This window comes from Littorina saxatilis, linkage group LG11, assembly GCF_037325665.1.
Source record: "Littorina saxatilis isolate snail1 linkage group LG11, US_GU_Lsax_2.0, whole genome shotgun sequence".
Taxonomy (NCBI): Eukaryota; Metazoa; Mollusca; class Gastropoda; order Littorinimorpha; family Littorinidae; genus Littorina; species Littorina saxatilis.
The window spans coordinates 20,283,653-20,311,426 of record NC_090255.1 but is presented as its reverse complement, the minus strand read 5'-3'; the positions used below and the strand labels follow the sequence as shown (position 1 = coordinate 20,311,426).

Below are 27,774 nucleotides of genomic sequence, written 5' to 3'. Positions count from 1 at the left end.
TGTCTGCATTGTTGCTGTTTTCAGGTAGGCCTCGTTGAATAAACTGCAAATTTGAAAGGGGGTGACCAGTCGTCCTGGGTTGTTTCGCAGCCAGCGTTCTATAGCCTGGTCGTAATAAGCTTGCAGAGGTTTGAAAACGGAGCGATCCATTGGCTGTGTCTTATGCGTTGTGTGGGGGGGCAAAGACAGCAGGATCACGCCGTGTTCTCTTGCAAGATTAATGGCATCGAGATTGCTGGTGTGGCTCTTATGTCCATCGAGTACGATCAGCACCTTTTCCTCAACGTTTGGCTTCACGTGTTTGATGAAGTGCTGCAACCATGTATAAAACATGTTGCCGTCCATCCATCCACTGTCGTTACAGGTAACAACAGAACCAACTGGCGATCCTTCTGCCAGGGAAGGAGGCATACGTTTTCTCTTGAATATGACAAATGGTGGAACATAGTTCCCGGCAGCTGAAGCACATACCACAATAGTTGTGTTGACTCCTCGTTCACCACTTGACATTGAACCGATTTGATGCTTGCCCTTCTGTGCCAGAACCTTTTGGCATTTTTTCTGCACAGTACTTATCCCTGTTTCATCCATGTTAAAGATCCGGGATGCGTGCAAGCTGTTGTCATCGACGAGTTCTTCCAATAGGTTGAAATAGCGATTGACCGCTTCTCGGTTGAACCCCTCAGCCCGAGCAAATGAGGTTGCTTCTGGCTGTCGTAGGCTGATTTCAGGGTGTCTCCTCATGAAAAGACGATACCAATCTTTCCCCGCGGTCTTCTTTTCCTTGTTGAAGGAATGGTTTATTCGATTCATTTCGGCAATTTGGTATGCCATTTTCATTAGGTCGTTTCTGGTGAGACCAAAGAACCTTCCTTCCCTCATGAGTATGAGTTCAACCAATTCCTGTTCGACCTCTTCTGGTAATGTTTGGTGCCTCCCCATTACTTTGATGTCACCATTGGCAAATTTGTTGGTTTTGTTTCGGTGGCGTCTTAAAGTTACTCTTGGAATGTTAAAATGTTCTGAACATGCATGCAGGCTCAATCCTTTCTGTAAGGCGTCCATCGCAGCAGATAGTGTTTGTGATGTCCATTGGGGCCTGTAAAATAAAAACAAACGACCGTGCGAGATCAGCGTGCAAAAAAACTCGTTCATCAAAGAACACCAGGAACTATACGCAGCTTGGAAACTTTTTACATTAAGAAATCGAGAGGTTTTTTGTGTGCCCAAGTAAAAAAGTACTACACTATGTACTATAGTATACCATAGTACTTGTACTATAGTATACTATAGTTTACTATAGTACAAGTACTATGGTACATTGAATTGTACTATGGTATACTATAGTTTACTATAGTACAAGTACTATGGTACATTGAATTGTACTATGGTGTACCATAGTTTACTATAGTACTAGTACTATAGTACAAAAGTACTATAGTACAATACATTAGTGTGTACTATAGTACATTGTGGTAAATGTACTATAGTATACTATAGTAAACTATAGTACATTTAAATGTACTATAGTATTTTGAGCACTTTTTTGCCAAAATGTACTATAGTATACTATAGTAAACTATAGTAAACTATAGTTTACTAGAGTACATGTACTACAGTTTACTAGAGTAAAGTGTAGTACAGCGTGGTACTTTCGTAGAGTACATTTGTACTATAGTACTTTTACTATAGTTTACTATAGTACAGCGTGGTATTTTTGGCATGGTACATTTGTACTATAGTACTTTTACTATAGTTTACTATAGTACAGTGTGGTACTTTTGTTGCTGTAGATTTTGTACTATAGTACTTTTACTACAGTTTACTATAGTATACTGCAGTACTTTCTTGAAAAAGTACCATAGCCTTAAAAATTACACTGGATGTAAATGTGGCCCCAATTTTTGCTGAATCAATTGTTTTGTGTGAATTGAATGTGTGTGTGCACGATCAGGCCACTCGCTGCAGTCAATCTGTCACATTTGGTAGGAAAGTAAAGGTTCATCACATGTTTTAAATTTTATTTTCATTTTTCGGCAGAGCATTAATAGTCAAACTTATGTAAGAACATTTTAAAATATCCACTAACATGTAAAAGACCCAATTAAATAATAATTTTAAATAAGGTGTCCATCTTGCACAGTGAGTAACCAAGCTGTTGATTTTTGGTAAATGTCCCAATGCAGAAACAGCTTTAATGCAATTTTTTTATAACCCTGTTAACCAGAACAAGTAATAATAAAATGCACGAAACAGATTTATTATAGCACTCTTCTTTGTGGGAATTCATCTTTAGCACAACACATATTTTCTCAAAATTATCTCCCCTACAGCCAAGTTAAATTTCTATGATTAGCTTTGAAAGTGACCATGCATACATCAGTACATGAAAACTCTGTGAACAATCAAAGGAGACAATGATTGTCCCTATTATTGACCGGAACTCTACCCCAATCTGAACTTGAATAATGCAAACTATCAAGCTGACTTGATGTCATCTAACCCTGTATGTGTGTGACCTTACACAGATAAAGTTATTGAGTTACTTTCTTTCTTTATTTGGTGTTTAACGTCGTTTTCAACCATTCAAGGTTATATCGCGATGGGGAAAGGGGGGAGATGGGATAGAGCCACTTGTCAATTGTTTCTTGTTCACAAAAGCACTAATCAAAAATTTGCTTCAGGGGCTTGCAACGTAGTACAATATATGACCTTACTGGGAGAATGCAAGTTTCCAGTACAAAGGACGTAACATTTCTTACATACTGCTTGACTAAAATCTTGACAAAAATTGACTATATTCTATACAAGAAACACTTAACAAGGGTAAAAGGAGAAACAGAATCCGTTAGTCGCCTCTTACGACATGCTGGGGAGCATCGGGTAGATTCTTCCCCCTAACCCGCGGGGGGTTATTGAGTTACAACGATCTTGCTTCAAACACATTCAAAATAATACCATTTCTCTGTTATTATTATTAATTTCTGTGAACTTAAAAGTTTATGAGGGTCAATTTTACATGGGTCACATCTACAGGTCATCCAACTTCAATAGCCTGTAAAGTATCAAAAATCTAGCTTTCAAAACATTTCAGAAAAATAAGAACACATGCTTTCGCAACACATCCTTGATATTTGTCAAAAATGTGGTTTTGAAAAAATGCCAAATGTGGTCATGTTTGAAATTGATCAAACCATAGCAGTATGTTAACTTTGTAAAGTCTATCCCGAAAACCATCCAAGAAAACAACAATGTTCAATTCTGTCTACCCATTGTAAGTCAGCCTAATTATGCTCCCCATCAGTGACATTCTCCTGACCTGGTGAGTCAAAACTCACTAAATGTCCAATGGAGAGTTTTCAGCATGCAACCAGAAAGTATATAGTGTGGTGTTATGTCCCTTTTTTTCAAAACAGGGTTATATATGTGGCAATAATCACATGAAATGTTCTCTGTCCTCCACATCTGTTTGATTTGTGATTGGTGTCCAGATTATTTGCTACAGGCATCTGATTAAGTTTATTGTAGCTGCTGTCCGGTTCCCTTTGCCAGTGATATCTGCTTTCCTGTTCTGTAACTTGTATTTATGTTCGCCGATGGCACCCGCTGAATAGTTTTGGTTGTTCTCCAATGGCATCTAGCTAGCTGCTTTGACGTCTGTAAGTGGTATCAAGGTCCTTCACCATGCATTCATCTGCTGGAAGTGAACAGGAGGCTCTCTTGCTTATGACACCCACACCAGAGCATGGAATGAAACCTGCAATGACACAGCAGTATGACTATGAGAAAGCATGCAGACTGAAGCAAAGAGGGCCAAACTTTAAGAGAATGATAATGAAACCTAACTTAAAGTGCCGTGGCTTTTAGTGCATATATATCTAACTTTTAAAAATTGTGTCCGTCTGTGTGTGTATTATGATGACTAAAGGCTCCGAAACAGCTGCACCGACTGAGACGGTGGTGGTTTGAAACGTGCTGGTGCGTGTATGTTTGTGCTTGCGTGTGTGCAGGCATGAATATGAATGTCTTTGTCAGTATGTGTGTGTGTGTGTGTGTGTGTGTGTGTGTGTGTGTGAATTTATGAATACAATTGAAGGCACAGTAAGCCTCCCGTAAACCATCACAGATACGGTCAGGCTTTTACACACAGACTACAGTACAAACACCCTTTCATTTAAACACTCACCGATTGAGAACATCCTAGGTGCCCTCCATAAAGAGCGAACAATTTTCAAATAATTTATTTTTGCGTGGTTTATCTTACCCCTGAGCCATCGTGAACCAGTGTGATCCAGTTTCCCTTTTTTCACAATGTAGTCGTCAGTTAGTCATTTGAATGCGACTCCATGTGAGCTTATCTACAATAGCACGTTTTTATGCACGAAACAAACGGCTGTGGTTCACAAAAACTCTAGCGATGGTTTTTGACTGTTGAGAGGAACGGTGATATATGCATAAACCGCCGTCTGCTACGACCCTTGCGTGACCCTGCTTCCGGGCTTTTCTTTTTTCAAACTTTCACAACTTCGAATTGTACTGATCTTGTCTTGATGAAAAAAGAATTCTTTTATGATTAAAGAATGTTTGTGTGACAAGCTGTCAATTTATTATTTAGATTTTAAAAGTTAGGTCTAGCGCAAAAACGCACCACGGTCCAAAAACATTCTGATAATCATCGATCCACGGCTATCGCCAGTTTACATCGATAGAATGAGACCCGAAGGGAAGTAACTCATTTTTGACCTGAGTTCAATCGGCAAAATTAATTCTTTAAAAATTGCTCGCTCTTTACGTAGGGCACCTAGGATATTCCCGTTTGGTGAGCGTTCAAATGGAAGGGTGTTTGTACTGTGTGTAAAAGCCTGACAGTATCTGTGATGGTTTACGGGAGGCTTACTGTCCGGGCGTGATTTCTGGTATTGAATATTCATAACAGCCGTCCAGCACCAAAACGAGGCGCCATTGTTGTAGAGGACCAAGTCCACGAAAATAAATTCTGTAAAAATTTTTCACGCTCGACAGAAAGCAGCCAGGATGTTCCCGTTCGGTGAGCGTTCAAATGGAAGTATGCTTGTACTGTATGTAGACGCTCGGGGAGCTCTGTGATGGTTTACGGGAGGCTTACTGTGCCTTTAATGTATATACATCTATACACACCCAAGAAGATAAGGCGCTCAGCTGGTCTGCACTCATGTTGATCCATTATGTCGGAAACAGGCAGGAATTGGATCCTCCACCCGACAGTCACTGAGCTACAGTGCTGCTCTCAGCTATAAGCAAGAGAAAGCAGCTTGAGTGTTTCATCGCATATAATTCCAGTGTTTGCATACTCCATAGCGATTAGCTGAAACTATTTAGCTAAAACATTAAACTATTATCAGTGGAATACCAAAGGGGTGGCATATGTCATCCAAAATATAAGGCAATTTAAAGTGTGATTGACGGGACAGAAGCGTTTCAATGATACAAATAGAGAACACTACATAGCCTACTGTGTGTTAGTGGGTTTACACAAGTAAAAGTGAATATTATTTCTTCTTCTGTTTCTTCGTTCATGGGCTTAAGACTCCCACGTTCACTCATGTGGATTTTTACGTGTATGGCCGCCATTCAGACAGCATACGCCAATTTCGGGGGAGGCATGCTGGGTATTTTCGTGTTTCTATAACCCACCGAACTCCCACATGGTTTACAGGATCTTTTCCGTGCGCACTTGGTCTTGTGCTTGCGTGTACAATGCGCCCGTCGTGAATATTTCAATATTTGAAAAGCAATAAGTGTAAATCTGGTGCCACACAGCAAGCCATGAAGTATTCTGTTTTCAATTCCTACGTACCGGAGAGATAACCCATGTAGTAACTAAACCATACACGCACATATGGGCATATCATTGAGGTCATGGCAAGCTGGTCTGGCAGGGACCTTATATATTCCACTGCTCATGATTACAAAGTCACAGATGCAAAGTCATTCTCGTAACACGTTTGGGCTTGCCATTTTCTCGCGAGTGTTTTGAGAATGAAGTTTGTCTCGGAGATTTTGCATAAGCAGTGGAAAATGACATCCCTGACAGACATGTTGCTTGAACCAACCTCATTTACATGATAGACACGCCTGTGAAGAGATGGTTCATTTATCACATCATGACACATGGGTGGTATCTCTCAGGTAGGCAAAACAATATATATCTAAATGCACCAATTTACCTCAAGCACTCGGCAGGTCTGCACATATGTTGATCCATTAGGTCAAAAAACCACCAGAACTTGATATGTTGTCCAAAAGTCACAGATACAGTGGAACCCCCCAAGGATCCTGAAAAAATAATTAAAAATGAAGAGCCAACACTTGTACAAATTATCTGTCTTTGTACATGTTATACAAGCACATACACAAATAAATCTGCTTGCACTATGCTGGCTTTAGGCATGTGTAATAAAATTATTTTGGGGGAGCTTCTCGATTCAACCGGGAACTTTTGTTGTTGTCAAAAGCAATTTATGCCTCAAACATTCTCCCACTCTAAGACTGAACTATGCATTCAGTATGTGTTGATATCTGACTTAAACTCACAAAAATAACAAAGGCTAGTTTGTAAAAAGACACTGATTTGAAAAGAAAATTTAAATTCAATTACATATTATTATGTACTATATAATCTGTTCTGGGGCTTTTTTCCAGGTCTTTTAAAAAAGGATGTTCACAAACAATAACAAACACATTTTCAATCCAATGAATGTTTGCAGCACTGTCAGCCGGACAGAAATGACAGTATGTTGACAAAGCCGTGATAAAAACATAACCTGCAGTCCTACCTTAGCGCAAAGAAGTATGAATGGTCTCTGTGTACTCTACAATCTCTGACTGTGGCCCTATGTAAAGGTCGAAAAGAGCTGGCTGTGCTTGGCCATTAAGAAAAATTTCAGTTAATTCAGATTTGTACAAGGAGAGCATAAAAGCATACATTCACAGCATGTATGTCTTGTTATTGCTATAGGTCTATATATATCTATGCCACAATGACACAGCAAATACGTACATTCATACAGACATATTCATTTACTCATATAATTTAAATTATATAGCACCACAGGAATATGTTAATATCAAAATCTAATATGAAATTTCCTACACACACCCATGAAGTTCAAGCCCTAAGCAGTTCTGCACACATGTTGATCCAGGAGGTCCAAACACACCCTGCACTTGTTGTCCAACAGTCACTGCTCCAGTGAAACCCTCCATTTAGGACCCTGAAAGATATAACAAGTTCAATAAAGTGATACAAAACTCTTTGTTGTTGTCCTTATCTGCTGAAGGAGCACCTCCTGTCGCTTCACAGCATCTGTAACACAAGAGAGGACTGAGTATCCAGCCAGAAATTTCATGACTGTATTTTTATAATGATGATCAACCAAAACTTTTTAAGGGCTTTTAAAATGATATGACAAATATAAAGTCAGATGCACTTCACCCATTGTTATACTTAAACATAGAACTAAGGCTTGCTCATACAGTGGAACTCCCCTTGTTAGACCTCAAAATATCTGAGAAAAATAGGCCTTAAAAAGGACCCCTGGGTGTCTTAAAAAGGCTGTTGATTGATGATTCACAAAGGTTATTCACAGAAAATATGAAAAAAGCAAGGTCCTAAAAGGGAGTGTGTCTTTAAGTGTGTGTGTCTGTCTGTGCATCACAATTAAGGGCTAAACAAAAACAAACACACACCCAAGAAAAGCAAAATTTGTTTGAAAATTTGATCAAACTCCAAGACAGTGAATCAAACAAGAAATGTCCATCACTGATTCAGACGCAGTTTATATTTGAATGTATGTGTGTGTGTTGCAAACATTACACAAAAGTGGATCATAAATACCAAATTCAGCTATGCTAGTACAATATAATTGCAAATTACATTAAATTTGAAATGAAATTTTATAATTTGTTGTTAATAATTTACTTACTGGTTAAAGAGTACAACTTTTCACAATTTCAGCACAGAGAATGGAATCCTTGGTGTCTGCTTCCTTTTCTATCTGAATGACTCATTGGTACAGCCATCTGTCATCACCCTGCCGACTGTTTTTTTGACCTGGAGTCCAGAAGCTTCCCCACCAACTCAGGCAGTTTTGTTTTTCACTAAAAGTAAAAGAATAAAGGTCAAATAGATTTGCACAAAGGAATAAAAAGAGGTTTTCTAGTAATCCAAATAAAGCATGCAGAAATAAAAACACAAAAAGTAACATCAAACAAAGTTTTGCCTCTTGTGCCCCCAAGACACTGGAATAATTACAGGCCACCAGATAGGCCGTCCATCACTGAAAGTGAACAGAAAAACTTGATGTTTAAATATGTGTGTGTGTGTGTGTCAGTGTGTGTGTGTGTGTGTGTGTGTGTGTGTGTGTGTGTGTGTGTGTGTTATACAAGTGGTACGGGTAATTTAAGACGAGTTTAAAATGTCACTTACTTGTTGTCCCTGTCAGTGTAAACTTTCAGCACAAAGAAGAATGGAAACATTGGTGTTTTTGTCGGTTCCGTTCCAATTGAATGATTTGGTACAGCCATGCCATCAAGTTGATCAACCAGCTCACTGTTCCTGTTACCAGTTCAACCTCTTTTCCACATTGCCGACAGATTTTTAATCTGAAAAAGTCATGTATACATGTTTTCAAAATGGGAATTTACAAGTAAACAGTTAACGAAATAGTCCGCCTCTGTCACGTACTCCCCACGAACACCACCATGTGGGGCAGCCAGATCCAGATAGAATCAACAAACAAGTAAAACTCAAAGTAAAAACATCAAACTCAAACTCAAAGAGAAAAAAACCAACCAGACGGCCCAATGGTCACTGTAATTGTATCAGATTCAGATTCTCACAATGGTATAAACTTTGCAAATCTCAAAAATATTCGGATACGGGTAGTGACAGTGATAGTGAAAAAGAGTTGTGGGAGTAAAGAATAATTATACGTACTCCTCACTCGATAGTCGATGACTGTTGCAAATCACTCGAGAACTCCTGAGCGAATCTGGATACTATTACGTGGAAAACTCTTGAAGGCTTACTTCTCAGTCCAGATCCATCTTCTGCTCTCTGAATTATGGTTACACTCTCTTGGTGGGTTCCTTTCGTGATGTTGTAGCCCGCTTTTTTCCAATCTCCCTGGTGCAAACACTTTCTTCGTTCGTTCGTTGAAAATCAGTTACTAGTGCTGTCCCTTGATTTACTTCGGAGTGGTCTCCTCTTCGATTTTTAAGGGACATAACTCTCGCATGCGAACCCTTTCTTCGTATCGAAAGTAGCCGGCTCAGTTTGTTTTTGTTTTTGTTTGGTCTTGTGTTTGATGACTTTGCTAGTCCAATATTTTATGTATACAGGGGCGGACCTAGGGGGGGGTTCCTGGGTGCCCAGAACCCCCCCCCAACCCCCATCCGTGATTTTTTTTACCTTGTTATCTTCCACGAGAGGCCTCCGATTGACCTAAAAAAATAAAATTCCTTCAGCATCTGGGGGGCTTTGCCCCCCAGACCCCCCACCAGGGCTTTGCCCATGGACTCCACCGGGGCCTGAACGGCCCCTGGACCCCTGCTCCAATTTGGAACCCCCCCCTTATCCACAACTAGGTCCGCCCCTGGTATATATATACTCAACCAAAACTTAAATGTTTTTACTAGTTATTTAATTTTATGAGTTACAGTTCCTTTTAGGTACTGCTCTGTTCATTTTAGCATGTGCAGATATGCAACGCACACAAGTGTGTGTGTGTGTGTGTGTGTGTGTGTGTGTGTGTGACGGTGTGTGAGTTTACGCAGTATGTGTGTGTATGGGGGGGTGTGGGGGTATATGTGTGTGTGTGTGTGTGTGTGTGTGTGTGTGTGTGTGTGTGTTTCGGTAAGCGAATGTCAGCGGTTTGTGTGTGTGCATGCGTGTGGGCGTGAGTGCGGCATGTGCGTGTGCGTGTGCGTGCGTGCGTGTGTGTGTGTGTGTAGGTGTGCAGTCTTTTGCTTACGTTTACAATTATTCTCTGTATATGTTCCAAGGCAGGGCCGGACTTGGCAAAGAGGAGAGAGGGGGGGGGGGTTGCCAGTGGTGGTCCAGGGGGATGTTCCCCCTGGCGGGGTCAAGGGGCAGAGCCCCTTGTGGGGACCAGGGGGCGAAGCCCCCTGAAGCTGATGGGTAGGTCATATTCTGAGATAGGAAAATGGTCGCTCCTTGCATGAAACGGCATAAAATAAACAATAATAAAAAATGTTTTAAATAAGTGAGGTACATGTTTAGGCTAGGGGGGGGGGGGTTGCGCAACCCCCATAACACCCCCCCCCCCCCCGGTAGTCCGGCCCTGCAAGGACAGGTTGAAAGTTGAGGCTAAGCCTAAAACCTTTATCCTGACGTAACAAAGTTAATTATGATCTCTCTCTCTCTCTCTCTCTCTCTCTCTCTCTCTCTCTCTCTCTCTCTCTCTCTGTTAAGCATTCGATGTGTACATATTCCATAACCTTTTTTTTAAATCTCATATTGTGTGTGTGTGTGTGTGTGTGTGTGTGTGTGTGTGTGTGTGTGTGTGTGTGTGTGTGTGTGTGTGTGTGTGTGTGTGTGTGTGTGTGTGTGTGTGTGTGTGTGTGAATGTCCGTGTATATGATGTGATTAGAATAGGGGTGCCTCTCTGCATGGGTGAAAAAACACTTGTTTGTAATGCTTGTATGCCACAACGCTCTCTCTGTCTCTCTCTGTCTCTCTCTGTCTCTCTCTCTGTCTCTCTTTCTCTCTCTCTCTCAAATTATTTAAAATGAAACAATATTGTACACACAGCAAAATTCAGTCAACTTCAGGTCAAACCAAGAACTTTGCACTTGATCCTACATGAAGAATTATTTTGGCAAACGTTAAATTTAACATAAAAAAGGTATTGTTTCAAAATTTCACTGCAGACCATTTTACTAAGCGTTTCGGGCGGGCGGGAAATAGCTCAGTCGGTAGAGGCGCTGTCTTCAAAACCAGTTGTCGCAATCGGCGTGGGTTCGATCCCCACGTTCGGCGAGGGATTTATTTCCTAGAGTCAACATCGTGCAGACTCTCCTCGGTGGCCGCATGCACACGATAAAGAACCCAAGTTCACAGTACAGCGAAAGTCTCAGGGCTCGGAAACATGAATACACGCATGCAGGAAACAAAATGTGTGGGTATCGCCGTATACTGTATGGCAGCTCGCTTTCCCCATGGAGAAAGCAGCCCGAATTTCCATGAGAGCAACCTCACAGGACTATATAAAATCTTATCCTTATCGTATCCTTATCCTTTAACTTTTAAAGCAATTGTTAAATTCTCTTTTGAAAACTTTTTTGTGAGAAGCGTTCCCAGCTAACGTTAATGAAAAATTAATTTCACATTTGATGCTAACTGTTTACAAAAAACTAACTATACTTATGTACATCTGACGTTACAAAAGTCCTTTCTCCTAAGTGAATATGTGCGTTCCCACGTGTTTGTGTGTGTGCACGTGCGAGCGTGTGTGTGACTGTGTGTGTGTGTGTGTGTGTATGTGTATGTGTGACGGTGTGTGTGTGGTGGTGGTGTGTGTGTGTGTGTGTGTGTGTGAGCACAAAGTATTCCTACGTGTATTTTGCAAATGCACAGTTAACAAGTTTGAAAATATCTCATGTCATCTCCAACAAACGGCTTAATTCACACACACGCACGCACAAAACATAATGAATCTTATATGTATGACTACCTTGTAAAAACACACACAACACGTTTACATGCACAACTGGTGATATAAAACACAATTTTAAAAACAATGTTTTTTAATCAAATTTAAACAAAAAAAGTAATACTTAGCTGATAAGTTATATCAATAAAACAATAAAAATAAAAACACAAAATGCATGTATACTATTACTACTATACTGTACCGCAGTACTATGTACTGTAGTACTATAGTACAAAGTACCACAGTGTACCATAGTACAAAGTACTTCGTACCATAGTACTACTGTAGTACAAGGTACATCACAAAAAAGTACCATAGTACAAAGTACTAGGTACTATAGTACTACTGTAGTACATGGTACATTCAATAAAAAGTACCATAGTACAAAGTACTAGGTACTATAGTACTACTGTAGTACATGGTACATTCACTAAAAAGTACCATAGTACAAAGTACAAAGTACTATACTGTACCACAAAGTACTATAGTACATGGTACATTTACTACACAGTACTATAGTACAAAGTACCATGTACTACAGTATGTACTATAGTACATGGTACATTTACTATAGTTTACTATAGTACAGGGTACATTTACTATAGTTTACTATAGTATACTATAGTACATCGTGTGGTACTTTTTCAGCTGGGTGGGGAAGGGGATACGCGCACATTGACACCACATAATTATGTTATTTTGTTTCATTTATTTTGGTGTAAATCGCAAAAATTATGCATCATCTCGCGCCAAAAAAAATCTAGGCTACTAGCTTAGATTCTCGATGCTCACATTTGTTTATAGTCTCTGCAAACCATTATTGCGTCATTTTGTGACGTAATTTCAATATGTCAATACCGAACTTTTACGGGTTCTTCATCTGACACTATTTCTTGGAGATGAAAGAGTCTACACAGACGAGAGAGTGATATGGACCCATAGTCGGGTATTGTGACCCGGGTCGAGTTACACGACAAAGGGGGGGACGAATTACCCGATCATGGTACTCGCTGAACATTGCTGTTTACCATTGTTCCTGGGATAGCCTGAGATCTCTAACTTTCGACTAGTTGTTATGAAAGCCAAAGCTTTTTTGCAGATCTGGTGCATTTTACGAATCAGCGGCTCCCATGCACTGACTGTGGTTTTTTTCGTGCAACAATTTTAGAGTGGAAACCATCAAAATTGATAAAGACTTACCGCTTTGCTGGGACCGTTTTTGTTGACATTTTTTTTTCTTCAACTGATTCAGGTTGGGTAACTCTGGCTTATGAAATCGATGATAATCACCCCTGCAGTGTCATGTTCTCAAAATCGAGGGGGGACGACATACCCGAGGGGGTCGACTTGCCCACCCTTCCCCTACAATCCAACTTTGAAGAGCTCCTGTGACCTTGACCTTGAAGCAAGGTAGGTCCCTAAACCAAACTGGTATCAAAAGATGGGGCTTACTTTGCCCTATATATCATAATAGGTGAGGTATTCAATCTCAAAAACTTCAGAGAAAATGGGAAAAATGTGAAAAATAGCTGTTTTTTACACAACATTTATGGCCCCTGCGACCTTGACCTTGAAGCAAGGTCAAGATGCTATGTATGTTTTTTGGGGCCTTGTCATCATACACCATCTTGCCAAATTTGGTACTGATAGACTGAATAGTGTCCAAGAAATATCCAACGTTAAAGTTTTCCGGGGACGGACGTCCGGACGGACGGACGGACGACTCGGGTGAGTACATAGACTCACTTTTGCTTCGCATGTGAGTCAAAAATCACTAACAGCTACAGCAGTATGTACCCCCCCTCCCCGTACAGCTACAGCAGTATATCATGCAGCTACAGAAGTATGTACCACCCCTCCCCCAAGTGTAACAGTGCAAAATTCACTTACAGCTACAGCAGTACAACCCCCCCCCCTCCCCCCAGTGTTACAGTGGAAAACAAACCTACAGATACAGCAGTGTGTACACCCCTCCCCCAATCCAAGTGTAACAGTGTAAAAAACACCTACAGCTACCGCAGTATGTACCCCCCCCCCCCCCCAACTGTAACAGCACAAATCGCACCTACTGCTACAGATACAGCAGTGTGTTCAACCCCCCCTCCCCCCCCCCCCCAGTGTAACAGTGCAAAACACGCCTACAGCTACAGATTATGAGATACAGCAGTATGTACAACCCCCCCCCCCCCCCCACTGTAACAGTACAAAACTCATTTACAGCTACAGATTCAGAATTATGTACACCCCCCTCCCCCTGCTGCCACCACTGTAACAGTACAAAACATACCTGCAGCACGGTATGTACAACACTCCACCGCCTTCCCCCGTGTAGAGTGCAAAACACACTTAGAGCTACAGATACAGCAGTATGTTCAACCCCCCCCCCCCCCCCCCCCTGTGTGCAAAACACACCTACAGCTACATATACAGCAGTATGTTCAACCCCCCCTCCCCCCCTACTGTAACAGTACATAACACACCTACAGCTACAGATACATCAGTATGTACAACCCCCCCCCCCCCCCAAGTGTAACAGTACAAAACGCGCCTACAGCTACAGATTCAGCAGTATGTACACCCCCCCCCCTCCCCAGTGTTACTGGGCAAAACACACCTACAGCTACAGATTCAGCAGTATGTACACACACCCCCCCCCCCCAAATGTGCATCAGTGCAAAACACACCACCAGCTACAGATAGATCAGTATGTACACCCCCCCCCTCCAAGTGTTACAATGCAATACACAAACCTACAGCTACAGATACATCAGTATCCATACACCCCACCCCCCAAGTGTAACAGTGCAAACCACACTTACAGCTACAGATTCAGCAGTATCATGAGTATGTACTCCACCCCCCCCCCCCCCCCCCCCCACTGTAACAGGACAAAACACACCTACATCTACAGATGCAGCAGTATGTACTCCCCCCCCCCCCCCCCACTGTATAACAGCAAAAGTAACATTAAAGCACAAAAAAAAACGAAATCACTTACTCGCTGGATCCGTCGGTTGTCCTCGAGTTGACGTTAACAGCTTAAACACACCTGTAGGTTTCCATCCGTCCTTGGCTACACAATTTTAACTTGTCAACTATCACCGCCACCACGTGGCACTGGGACCAGCACTCAGATTGAGATCCCGAGGCGACATTCGTCTCGGATAACATATCATCAATGTACTGACCAACATTCGCAAGAATGTATCTTCTTTCAATATTAACTTGAACTAAGAAAACAAATAAACTTCGCTCACGCGGGAAAGTAGACAGCCGGCCATGTTCACACTCAATCTTGTTTACCGTAAGGAAAGCTATTAGAGTATTTCAAGTATATATGATGGCGTATTTTTAAAATGTAAAACTCATGGTTTGAGCTCATGCTGTATTTGATTGCAAATATACAAACAAAACTTACAATTAATTATCCTACTCCTATGTGCAAAAGTCAACAAATATGAATAATTTAGTTTCGCATTTGCAGGGTCATGTCACGCCGTTCCCGACGCTCGAACAGGGGACGTAACAAATGTTAAAATAATGATAATAAATTCAAGTTGTTATCTCCCGTAACTCTGCATATTTTTATCGACAGCAACATTGCGTCGGGCCGATGTCGGGGTTTATTACGTACATTTGCCGAGTTTTACACACAGTCAAAACGATATCGGCGCGACAACGGTCGACGACACACGACATATGACAACGTCACCCGACTGAAATCGTCAGTCGGCCGACGAAAGCTTGCTAGCTGGGAGGCTGTATTCAATAAATGGGAGGTCCATAATCTGAGAAAGGAAACAATGAATCAAGAAACTAAAACCCAGGTGCACATCTGCGGCACCTAGGGAGTGTACGTGCACACTATCTTGTTCCTGCCTCTTGCCATCTCAGAGGTATGGCGACCACAGACAGACAGACACACACACACTTACATCCATCTATCTATACATCTATTACACGGTAGAAATTAGGATTTTAGAGTTTAAAAAGGATTTAGGTTTGGAACTTTGTTCACAGTGTTGATAACCTAATAGTGTTTGGTATTGAATGATGTGTTGTAGAATTTTTATGTTATTGATGTATATTTTTATAGCGTATTTGATGTAGTTTCCTTAGTGCAGGAGTTTTTGTGTATTTTTGAGGAATTTAACTGTAGCTTCTATGGAGGCTGACAGCAGCCTCGAAACTCTCCCCCCTCACCTTAACCTTCCTAACCCCTCTTCCTGTCGACCTGATCATTTGTTTCTAGGTTGGCTGTACCTTCTCTGACATCACTAAAGTACTTTGTCGTTGTTTTATTGCGGTCGACATTTCGCGCTGACTAAACTACACGTGCGCTGTGCTTTTTCACAGTTCCCCCCCCCCCCCTCACCTTACCCCTCCCTAACCCTTCCCTGTTGACCTGATTATTGCTTCTAGGTTGCATGTACCTTTTCTGATATTATTAATTAAGAGACTTGTAGGATCAGCAAAAAGGACTAGTGCTCATGAATATGCATGGCGTATTGATAATGATTATTGTATTGGTTAAATTTATATTGTTCATAAGGGTTGAAGAGAATAATAGGCTGCATAAGTTATGTAATGTTTTGATACATATATTTTTATAGCTTGTTTTTGAAGAAGAAATCGGGAATTCTCTGTGGAATGAAGGGACTATGTTTTAGGCGTATTAACTTGATAAGTAATTTGTTCCTGATATCCTCGTTGTGGCGCGAATCTTCTCTCTCTCTCGTCTGGGTGTTCTCGGTGCGCGGTTCGCCACTCACAGCTCTCTCTCTCTCTCTCACTCTCTCTCTCTCTCTCTCTGTATGTATCTCTCTCTCTCTCTCTCTCTCTCTCTCTCTCTCTCTCTCTCTCTCTCTCTGTATGTATCTCTCTCTCTCTCTCTCTTTCTCAGTCTTTCTGTCTCCGTGTCTCTCTTTGTCTTTCTCTCTCTCTCGTCTGGGTGTTCTCGGTTCGCGGTTCGCCACTCTCAGCTCTCAGCCCCGGTCAACGAATAGTCAAGCTCTCAGCCCCGGTCAACGAATAGTCAAGGTATGACAACTTTAACTTTAATAGGATAGGGAATTAGGATGTATACTTTGTAATATGTTTTGATCATTTCTTAAAGTAAATTCTTAAATTGTTTTCCTGAATTGTGTGTGGTATGCTTCAAGATTCTTTCTTGTCTAAAGGTTTTGAACGTGGAACTAGAATGTTAATTTCTCTCTAGTCTAAACCTGTGTGATCTCTCTCTCTCGCTCTGTCTCCGTGTCTCTCTTTGTCCCTCTCTCTCTCTCTCTCTCTCTCTCTCTCTCTCTCTCTCTCTCTCTCTCTCTCTCTCTCTCTCTCTCTCTCTCTCTCTCTCTCAACCGCACGTTTGTTTGTAAATTGTCCGTCACCATTGTACACCATGACGACGCCACGCACACAGAACAATACGCACAACATACAGGCACACACACAACACACACACACAACTCTCCCCCCCCCCCCACACCCCCACACGCACAACTCCCCGTGCGATATCTGGTGGGGATAACAGGATTCCCCCTACCTCAGTCTCACATGCCAAGCGATCTACCCCCTCTCTCCCCAACCTACTAATTTCTCTGTTGTTGTGATTTTGTTTGTGTGAGTTTCGCCGTCATGTTGTGTGGTTGAGATGAATGACGCACTTGAAGCAAAACCTTAAAGGCAGATTCGTGTGTTGTTTCTTTCTTCTTAAAATGAAGAATGTTGGATTCGCTAAGGTTCATTAGCGTATTTTCGTGTTCGTTTTTCTCATGATGTGTACCTTCCAGGGTTGATTATTTTTGTAGGAGCTTATTTGTTCGTTCAGTCCTTTTCTTTCAGCGGAGATGTTGCAGAATTGTATTTGTTTGTAGGCAGAGATTGTTTTATTGTTCAGTGCATGCACATTTTCCATTCCATGTTTGCAGCTTAGTTACAATTTGTTTTATACCTTTTATACACCTGTGCTGTTGGTTTGACGTTGATATGAAGCTAGTCCATAGATGTTTATTTATTTGTCCCCATGGCAACGTCCAATGTTTTTGATGAGGAAGTTCCTTCTACACATAGTGATACCCCGTTTTCTAGACCAATAACCACAGAGATATAGAATAGAGCCACCAAGCGCCGCAAAACGTGCAGTAACCGAGACCCGCGCGCCGGCCATCGCGGTGTGCCCATTCTTTCGCTGGCACACCCTGTTTCGCTCTGTCCGGTCTTTGTTTTTTGAGAGCTACAATCTCAATACCACCTTGTTTAAACCTTATAATCATGTCAATAAAAAAAGCAAAGTTGTAGAATAATGATGCGTGTGTCTGTATGCTGCTTAATTTTGCTTTTTTGAGTCACTTGAGAAAAAGTGACTCTATGTAATCGGTCAGTGTTAGTCTGTCCGGCCGGCCGTCCGGCCGGCCGTCCGGCCGGCCGGCCGGCCGTAGACACCACCTTAACGTTGGACTTTTCTCGGAAACTATCAAAGCGATCGGGCTCATATTTTGTTTAGTCGTGACCTCCAATGACCTCTACACTTTAACGATGGTTTCGTTGACCTTTGACCTTTTTCAAGGTCACAGGTCAGCGTCAAAGGAAAAATTAGACATTTTATATCTTTGACAAAGTTCATCGGATGTGATTGAAACTTTGTAGGATTATTCTTTACATCAAAGTATTTACATCTGTAGCCTTTTACGAACGTTATCAGAAAAACAAGGGAGATAACTAGCCTTTTCTGTTCGGCAACACACAACTTAACGTTGGGCTTTTCTCGGAAACTATAAAAGTGACCGGGCTCAAATTTTATGTGAACGTGACTCCCAGTGACCTCTACACTTTGACGTCTGCTTTGGTGACCTTTGACCTTTTTCAAGGTCACAGGTATGTCTTGAAGGAAAAAAATTGAAATATCATATCTCTGAAACTATTCATCGGATTTGATTCAAACTTTATAGGATTATTCTTTACATCAAATTATTTACATCTGTAGCTTTTTACAAACGTTATCGGAAACACAGGGGAGATAACTAGCCTTTCCTGTTCGTCAACACACAACTTAACGTTGGGCTTTTCTCGTAAACTATAAAAGTGACACAGCTCTAAGAGTAACAAATGTTAGTGTGTCTACTGTTAATATGATTGCTTCGAAAAAAAATTAATGATTTTAGTTTATGTGAATTAAGTTATTGATGGGGTTTGTTTATGTGAGATTAATGAGAGTATTTTTAATGCCAAGGTAAATATTTTGTTGCTCGATCCATGCAATCTCATTCTTCAGGTATGCATTGTGTTGTGAATAGCAATTTCTTCCTGTCCATCTGATGCCTCATATAATATTTAGAACTGCGAAAGTGACTCGATCGAGCGTTTGCTCTTCTTGTTAACTTTTATTATTATTGAAAATACTAACCTGTTGATTTTGTAGTAAGACATCTCTCACTCTCTCTCTCTCTCTCTCTCTCTCTCTCTCTCTCTCTCTCTCCTCTCTCTCTCTCTCTCTCCCTCTCTCTCTCTCTCTATCTCTCTGGCTCTCTCTCTCTCTTATTCTCTCTTTTTCTCTTCCCCTCTCTCTCCCTCACCCTCTCTTTCTCTCTCTCCCTCTCTCTTTCTCTCCCTCTCTCTTTCTCTCTCTCTCCTCTTTCTCTCCCTCTCTCTCTCCTTCCCTCTCCCTCTCTCTCTCTCTCTCCCTCTCTCTCCCTCTCTCTCCCTCTCTCTCCCTCCCTCTCCCTCCCTCTCCCTCCCTCTCTCTCTCTCTCTCTCCCCCTCTCTCCCCCTCTCTCTCTCTCTCTCTCTCTCTCTCTCTCTCTCTCTCTCTCTCTCTCTCTCTCTCTCTCTCTCTCTCTCTCTCTCTCTTCTCTCTCTCAGTCGGTTTTCAGTGGGACCATTTTGCCTGCACTGCTTTTTCTTTAGTTTTACTTTCAATTATATTGTATATTTATTTCAACAATTCAGATTCGTTTGAAATACTCATGTTTTAATGATGAGATTGAGATTGATGTATCGTTCATAAAAAAGTTCACTCATGTGTTTGTACTTAATCGTGTATTAAAGATTTTGGCTGAAAGATGTCAGGTTTGTTTGACTGATACAGACACTGACATGTTTCACTGATTTTAATAAGCTTGCTGTACATTCTTCTTTTGAGTACTCTTCTGTGTATAATGCTCGGATTTAAAGAATTTAGCTTTGACATGATTTCAGCCGACTTGTTTGGTTCGAAAACAAATGTATCATTTATCAAATTGCTGTTTCTTTTACAATGGAAACCCCCTTTTAAAGACACCCCCACCCTCAAATGGCTGTATCGTTTTTGTGTCACTCGTGTATACTGACTTAAATTGACAAATTTAGCTTTGATGTCACTATTGCATTTCTTATTACGGCAAAGATTTGTTTCATTTACACAGAGAGAGAGAGAGAGAGAGAGAGAGAGAGAGAGAGAGAGAGAGAGAGAGAGAGAGAGAGAGAGAGAGAGAGAGAGAGACAATGACAATGACAATGACAATGACAATTCTTTATTTAACGAGGGTAGTAGATTAAGCAGTAGTCTGCTTTTGTACATCCAGCCCTCGCCCTAAAGATCAATCAATCAATCAATCAATATGAGGCTTATATCGCGCGTATTCCGTGGGTACAGTTCTAAGCGCAGGGATTTATTTTTTTATTTTTTTATTTTTATTTTATGCAATTTATATCGCGCACATTTTCAAGGCGCAGGGATTTATTTATGCCGTGTGAGATGGACTTTTTTTTACACAATACATCACGCATTCACATCGGCCAGCAGATCGCAGCCATTTCGGCGCATATCCTACTTTTCACGGCCTATTATTCCAAGTCACACGGGTATTTTGGTGGACATTTTTATCTATGCCTATACAATTTTGCCAGGAAAGACCCTTTCCTGGACCCTTTTGTCAATCGTGGGATCTTTAACGTGCACACCCCAATGTAGTGTACACGAAGGGACCTCGGTTTTTCTCATCCGAAAGATGAATAAAGAGAGACTAACTACAAAAAATGAAATAAAAATACAAGATAAAAAAAATAGAAAATAGAAAAACTAAAATTCTACATTTTAACAGATAACTAAAGTGAAAACACATTATACATATATGTACACAAAATGCATTGCATTGAGGTCAATTGCGAGTTAATTGATGTGAATTAAGTGGTATAGTGCAGCTTGCACTTTTTCAACATCATGCGAGAGAGAGAGAGAGAGAGAGAGAGAGAGAGAGAGAGAGAGAGAGAGAGAGAGAGAGAGAGAGAGAGACATCGCGCGAGAGAGAGAGAGACATCATGCGAGAAAGAGAGAGAGAGAGAGACATCATGCGAGAGAGAGAGAGAGAGACATCATGCGAGAGAAAGAGAGAGAGAGAGAGAGAGAGAGAGAGAGAGAGAGAGAGAGAGAGAGAGAGAGAGGTTTATGAATAACATCTACAAATTTGTTTAACTTTGTCATCTTGATGTTTGCTTCGTCTGATTGGCTTCTCTTGTGACACTAACTGGTTTTGCATCATTTTTTTAATTGTTATAAAATTAATGTTCTTGGTTTCGTATAACCTTTTTGTCTCAATCTGTCTGACAGTCTCTGTCTCAGGTGTGTGTGTGTGTGTATGTGTGTGTGTGTGTGTGTGTGTTCGTTCGTTCGTTCGTGTGTGTGACTGTGCGCCCGTTTTTTTGACTCACATGCGAAGCAAAAGTGAGTCTATGTACTCACCCGAGTCGTCCGTCCGTCCGTCCGTCCGTCCGTCCGTCCGGCCGTCCGGAAAACTTTAACGTTGGATATTTCTTGGACACTATTCAGTCTATCAGTACCAAATTTGGCAAGATGGTGTATGATGACAAGGCCCCCAAAAACATACATAGCATCTTGACCTTGCTTCAAGGTCAAGGTCGCAGGGGCCATAAATGTTGTCTAAAAAACAGCTATTTTTCACATTTTTCCCATTTTCTCTGAAGTTTTTGAGATTCAATACCTCACCTATATATGATATATAGGGCAAAGTAAGCCCCATCTTTTGATACCAGTTTGGTTTACCTTGCTTCAAGGTCAAGGTCACAGGAGCTCTTCAAAGTTGGATTGTATACATATTTTGAAGTGACCTTGACCCTGAACTATGGAAGATAACTGTTTCAAACTTAAAAATTATGTGGGGCACATGTTATGCTTTCATCATGAGACACATTTGGTCACATATGATCAAGGTCAAGGTCACTTTGACCCTTATGAAATGTGACCAAAATAAGGTAGTGAACCATGACCATATCTCATGGTAGAAAGAGCCAATAAGCACCATTGTACTTCCTATGTCTTGAATTAACAGCTTTGTGTTGCATGACCTTGGATGACCTTGACCTTGGGTCAAGGTCACATGTATTTTGGTAGGAAAAATGTGTAAAGCAGTTTACCTTTAGTGTATGATGTCATTGCTAGGTTTAGTTATTTGACCTTGACCCTGAAGGTCAAGGTCATGTAAAGGTCAAGGTCAAGCATGTGAGTCGTATGGGCTTTGCCCTTCTTGTTCTCTCTTTCGATCAGTGTAACGTATTTAGTATGCGGTAAGAAATACCATTCTCCCCCTTCCATCCACCAGGTACCGCCAATAGCAGATCATATTATTTTCTGAATAGTTTCTTCATTGCTCAATAACATTATGCCAGCTGATTCTAATCAACCGACGGAGATAAGAAGCCCAGTGTGCCACATTACCACTGAAATGTACACTAGTCAGGCTGTGGGATGGGCACAGCGAAATGGCGGCCCGGTAGCTGCAATCGTTTCCCCTGCCAGCACAGCGCTTGATGGCTCTATTCTATATCTCTGTGCCAATAACTAGGCAACTTTCTAGACGTTTACAACTTGACGCTTTGCACGAAATTTTAGACGAAAGGACAGAACAATTAACTCCCCCCAGGTCAGACCAAAAACAAGGTCACTTGATTGACCCAGCAACTGACTCCGACAATACGGTTGACTCAGATGACGAATTGAATTTCTCTTCTCGACCCCCCCTGTCTCCCACCATCATCATTTCTTCACCACCTTCTCTTTCCGTTACGATTACCTCGTCTCTCGCCGTCCCTATCAGTTCGCCTGCTCCTTCCACCTCAGCCACACAGAACCCACCGATTGCGGCGGATAATTCTATGGCTACTATCCCTGATTCGGTTCCCTCTGTTCTCGCCTCTTCTCCTCCTGTGACACATTCCTCTGAATTGTTGGTTTCCATACACCCCCCTCTACACCTCCCCGTTCAATAGTTCACGCCCTTGTCTCAGACGATCCTCCTTCACCCTCCACCTTCACTATCACCCATCAGCTTCTTCCTCCCTCCAACAATTGTGTTAGGCTTAACGGACCCACACGACAGTTATATTTTGACACGACCACAACAGAGTCCCCCTCCATCCTTCAACAACCCATCATTCAATACCAAACACTATTAGGTTATCAACATTGTGAACAAAGTTCCAAACCTAAATCCTTTTTAAACTCTAAAATCCTAATTTCTACCGTGTAATACATCTACTCACTGAGGCGATCGTTTCGTAAACAGTGTCTGGAAAATTCGAGAGACAGACTGTATTATGTGCGATGATTGGAAAGGGGGGGGGGTGTTGGGAGTGTGTGTGTGGGGGGGTGATAGCGGGTGGGGGGGCAGCCCTTGAGAATGACACGGTATACTGGTTTGATAATAGTTACCTCCCTTCCATGGGTGACAAAGCATGACTTACCTCTCTTGCACTATATAGCCTGTATTCATTAATGGGGAGGGTCATTATCCGAGGAAGGAAACAATGTCTCGAGAAACTAAAACCCAGGTGCATATCTGTGGGTTCAGGGCAGTGTGCATGCACACTTTATTGTTCCTACCTTTTGCCATCTCTGAGGTATGGCGACCACAGACACACAAACACACACACTTACATCCATTCTTATATAGCCCGGCTTCGCGAGTTACCTCCATTCCGTGAATAACAAAGAAAGAGTTACCTCCCTTTAATTCTAGAACCTTCCTAAAAATTCTAGCTCATTGCTAAATCAGTTACTACCACCAACATCATTTTACCGTTTATTGTTAAAGAAATAACTTTCACATGAGTTATCTCCCTTCCTTGGGAACATTCTAGATACGTGAGTAGTGAGGACCCGCGGTGTGTTTCTGATCTCCCAATCAGACATGCCTGCATAATCAGAGTTGCCTCCCTACTATGTATAACCAAGTAAGAGTTACCTCCCTTCGCTTCTAGACATTTCAGGAACTGTCTGGTCATTGTTCATTCTTAATTTCTTCCCGTCATAGGAGCAATAGAGCGTCTCTAATGTCACTGGCATGATGTGCTTGCTACATGTGAACACTTGCACTATATAGGCTGTTATTGAAGGGGAGGTTCATAATCTGAGGAAGGAAACAATGAATTAAGAAACAAACACCCAGGTGCACATCTGCGGCTTCAAGGGAGTGTGCATGCACAGTATCTTGTTCCTGCATTTTGCAATCTCTGAGATATGGCGACCACAGACAGACACACACACACACACACACACACACACACACATACACACTGCGGCGTCGGCAGCGGCGGTGGTGGTCAGGTGCACATTTTCACAGTCACAGGAGTGCACATGCACGACATCGTCTTCCTGCCCCCTCCCTTCTCGGAGCTTTGGCGATCACAGACAGACAGACACACACAGACAGACACACACACAGACAGACACTCTCTTTTATTATATGTATAGACTAGAGGAATACCCGGCTTCGCCGGTTTTTATCCACCAGTTTGTGCCCGGGGTCCACCTGAATATGCCCACCAAATTTGATGCAGAATATTTACGATATCACAAACAGAACTCTACAATCCACAGGTGTTGCTTTGCGAGCTATAAAGAGCTATAAATATCTCACAACTTCTAAGGCGCACAACTCTGCAGAGTCTGCTGTGAAGGGCGGCGGTAGTCTCCCTGTCACACCCGAATGAACCGAACCATGGATCCTCCAAGCTTAGGTCCCTCCCAGATTCGTGGAATGGGAACAGCACGAAAATGATTCAGTGACCATGATGCCATTCATGATCATATCGAGTCCCATTCATTTTGACGACGCCGAATGTAATCGAGTGCCGAATCACCATAATCACCTATGGAGGCGAAGTCCACTCACACAGGAATGAGACATTTAGAGCTTATCTCTAAGCCCTTTTTAGGCTGTTATGGCTTCTCAGAGGAAGGTCAGAACATACAGACTCGTTAAAATTAATATTAAAAGTCCTACGGTTTTGAGCCATTAAGGACTTGAGTGTTTGTCCGCTTTCAAAAAGAGGAAAGAAAGAAACAAAAAATAAGGAGAGGAGGGCAGGGGGTGGGGTTGAGTTGATAATGCTCTGTGGAATTTGTTAAAATGAAAAGTAGTTAAGATGTTTCTTGGTAAGAATTATAAGTCTGTATTCTATATCTTGAATAACGGGCTTGTAATATTATTTTTTTATTTTATTTCAAATCGAGTTAAAAAGTGGAACCTTTCAGGATCACCAATAAAACCAAATAGATGAGCAAGTAAGAGGAACACGAACAATAAATCTCAAAACTTTTTACAAATAAAAGGATTAAGATGTAAGCCACGAAGGCCGTGGTAATAAAAACAATATGTACAGTTTGGCGACTAGTGGGCCTTGGGTGAGGATATGTTGTCTAGAAGGTAGTCGCTGGAATCAGGAGGGATGGCGGGAGCCACTCGACCTCAAACTGAAACACGCTGATGTGATAATCTGGGCTTAGTTATACCCACAGCCCCATGTCCGAGTCCCTGACCAGTCGGCACAGCAGCAAGCTGTGTGACCAGCCTAGAGAACTGCTACTGCGCAGATAATCCTGGGGACTCAGACCATGGAGCTGCATATGGTCATATAAGGTTTTAAAGGTAATTCTATTTGTAGCGCATGGAGCGAAAATGTGTTGAAATGAATAGGGTTCTCCACAATGGCAGGACTTGTTAAAGATATGGAAGCGGCAGCCGCCGGCACGGAGGCGTCTGAAGATAGTGAGGAGGTTTGTTGGGAGATCGGGGTGTAGATCGTTCATATCAATGGGTTGATAGGACAGAGATGTTACGTACTGACTTCGAATGAGTTTACGGATTTTACTGTAGAACTCGGTTACTGAGTAGCCGATGTTAGTGTTAGCTGGGCTAGATTCTGCCGCTTCTTTGGCAGCGACATCCGCCAGTTCATTTCCCCGGACCCCTACGTGAGAGGGGACCCAGAGAAATGATACGGATGTGCCGGATGAGATTAACTGGTGACATATAAAGAGGATTTCTCTTTGTAGCTCTGCCCGATTTGATGTGTTTCGATGCAGAGCTTGTAATGAAGAGCGCGAGTCAGAGCAGAAAACTACCGCACGCGGTGTGACTGGGAGGTCATTTATAAAAGTGCATGCCATGAGCAAGGCAAATAGCTCGGCTGAGAATATGGAGATGTCTTTATTAAGAGTATATTTCCTTGAGATTTTGAGATCTGGGATCACAAAGGCGCAGCCAACGCTGCCGTCTGCAAATTTGGATCCGTCAGTAAAGACTTTTAAATGCTCCGAGAATTTGTAGTTTAGGGTTTCTTTTGTAACAGTAGCTAGGTAGACGGGGTTATCTTTTTTGGTAGTATTATCTTCACTGTCGTATATGATAGTAGGGGTTTCCTCAAGCCAAGGCGGGTAGGAGGGCGGGGGGACCCTGGCCAGCTCACTGACCTTCACCCCGCTATCGGCTAGAATGCGGTTTACTGTGTCGGATAAGGGTAGCGTTTTGGCCAAGAGTTGAGTGCTATGTTTGGTGTTGGCCTCATAATGTTGGTGCTGAGGAAAAAAGTCAGTCAGGACCTCGCAGGCAGAGTTCTCTACCGCGTGGGCTCTGACAGCATACTGAGCTGAACGGAGTTTTATCTCATCCACAAGGGGCAGCCACCCACACTCGCTGTAGACTCGACTCTTACTCGCTTGTTGGGAGAGTCCCAGAGCTATTTTGAGCGCCCTGCACTCTATAATAGCCAGTTTTTTCATGAGCGCCGGGCGCGTCGCGAAATAAGCTTCGCACCCGTAAAGGAGGCGGGAGCGAATTAATGCCCGCAACATACAGACTCAGAAAAGCAGCCATACCACATCACAAACAGAACTCTACAGTCCACAGGTGTTTTCTACAGACACACACAAACACACACACACACACACACACAGAAGCCGTATATATATATATATCTATATGTATAAATATATAGAGATAGATGACAGTGTATTTTTCGCGTGGCTATAAATTGATTCGACCTTTGCACTTTTACAGTGAGGACAACTTACGGGTCCAAGGAAAGCGTTCTGGACACTGCGGTGACCTTCTAAAAATAGTAACAGAACGCCGGGAATATCCGAAGATGCCCCTAATACCGTACTGCACCATACGAAGGAAGGGAGGTAAACGCTGAAAACACGGAGAAGATAAGGAAGAGTTATGGTACTTGATCCCGAAAAAAAACACCAAAATCGGTTTGCGCTGCGCGCTGAGAGCACGTATTGAAATATCTCATCGACCAGATTTTGTGCAGGGTGTATCTGAATATGGACACCAAATTTGAAGCAGATCCATCGAGAACTTTGGCCGTGCATCGCGAAGACACAGACAGACACACAGACACACAGACACAAGTCGTATATATATATACTAGAGGAATACCCGGCTTCGCCGGTTTTTATCCACCAGTTTGTGCCCGGGGTCCACCTGAATATGCCCACCAAATTTGATGCAGAATATTTACGATATCACAAACAGAACTCTACAATCCACAGGTGTTGCTTTGCGAGCTATAAATATCTCACAACTTCTAAGGCGCACAACTCTGCAGAGTCTGCTGTGAAGGGCGGCGGTAGTCTCCCTGTCACACCCGCCCCCCGTTTGAATGAACCGAACCATGGATCCTCCAAGCTTAGGTCCCTCCCAGATTCGTGGAATGGGAACAGCACGAAAATGATTCAGTGACCATGATGCCATTCATGATCATATCGAGTCCCATTCATGTT

The 27,774-nt window shown here is 42.1% G+C and overlaps 1 long non-coding RNA gene across 3 annotated transcripts; it reads right to left on the bottom strand.

Annotated features, from left to right (window-relative positions):
- Positions 1 to 2,006: 2,006 nt before the first annotated feature.
- On the bottom strand, positions 2,007 to 9,264 carry LOC138979974 (uncharacterized). 3 transcript variants are annotated; one of them, XR_011460196.1, is made up of 7 exons: positions 8,978 to 9,264; positions 8,468 to 8,643; positions 7,965 to 8,139; positions 7,139 to 7,253; positions 6,207 to 6,315; positions 5,158 to 5,270; positions 2,007 to 3,757 (listed from the first exon to the last, which is right to left on the bottom strand). It is a non-coding gene; the product is annotated as an uncharacterized lncRNA (long non-coding RNA). The 3 variants fall into 3 exon arrangements; XR_011460195.1 differs by having other exon boundaries at positions 9,070 to 9,262; XR_011460197.1 differs by lacking the exon at positions 6,207 to 6,315 and having other exon boundaries at positions 9,070 to 9,259.
- Positions 9,265 to 27,774: the final 18,510 nt, after the last annotated feature.